Source organism: Agelaius phoeniceus, chromosome 8 (assembly GCF_051311805.1).
Source record: "Agelaius phoeniceus isolate bAgePho1 chromosome 8, bAgePho1.hap1, whole genome shotgun sequence".
Classification (NCBI taxonomy): domain Eukaryota; kingdom Metazoa; phylum Chordata; class Aves; order Passeriformes; family Icteridae; genus Agelaius; species Agelaius phoeniceus.
Window position 1 is genome coordinate 6,613,886 of NC_135272.1, and position 1,115 is coordinate 6,615,000.

Here is a 1,115-nt window from a genome sequence, read left to right on the forward strand (position 1 = left end):
TGAGGGGTGGGGAGCAGCTACTCCCACCGATCCCCTGCAGTGGTTGTCCCGTTCCCACCGGCTGCGCTTGTCCGTCGCTGTCGTTGTCCCGCCCGCGCCATGGGGGTAAACCGTGCTGCGCCAGGGAGGGGTGCCCTGCCCCCCCCCTCTGTGGCCCATGGGGGCCGACCCGCTCGCCTCGCCATAATGGGCGACAGCAGCAGAGAGCGCGCCCTCTCTGCCCTTCCTCAGCCGCGGGGTCACGGCCCCTGGGGCCCACCCGCGCTCTCTCTCCTCAACCCACCGCCGTAGTCTCTGGCACGCACGGCGCCGCGTCCGGCACCTCTCCTCCCCTCGAGGAGCCTTTTCTCCTCGAACGCGCACCGGCAACGCCGTTGTCCGCCAGCTGTCCCCTGGCTCGACTGCCTGCCTGCTGGGGGGGTGAGCGCTCGGTGGGCCCTCCGGTGGCAGAGGCCCGCGAGCGCAGGCGATCCCGTGCAGAGCGGCCGTGGCGCCGCTCAACAGGTGTCCCTCCCTGCGGGGACGGTCAGCCGGAAGGCGCCCGCCGTCAGCCGTCAGTGGTCCCGTCCCGGGCCCCGCTCGTCGCATCCTCCATCGCCCTTCCCGGCCGCATGTGGGCCTCAGGAAGGCGCGCAGGGCAGCCGCGGGGGCGCTTCTCCCCGCCTGGTCTCCGCGTGCAAACGAGGAGTGCAGGCCTTGCACCCTAGCTCAATGCTGTCCTGCCTTCTGCCGGGCGCGTGCCCGAGGTAAGGGGCCCCGGCGGTGCGACGCAGCGGTGGCGGTCCTGGGAGTGCGGCCCCGGTGGCGGCGGGGTCTTCCGTCCGGCAGGCCTTGGGCCCTGGCTATGCCAGCTTGGCTCTCGGTGGCGCCCGCCTCCGGGGCCGGGGGCGGAGCACGTCCGCCGGTCTCTCACCCGCCCAGCAGGGGAGTGGTCCCGCAGGAGGCGTGCCGGTGGGGGCTCGTCGTCGTCGCGTGCCGTCTCGAGCCAGGGGAAGGCCGTGCAGTGGGGAAAGAGATAAGCCGGCCACGCAGCGGCGCAGCGGCACTCCATGAGGCCCGCGGCGTCGGGGGCCCAGGGAGAGCCGCCGTGTGTGGGGGCTGATGGCCGCGTGCCC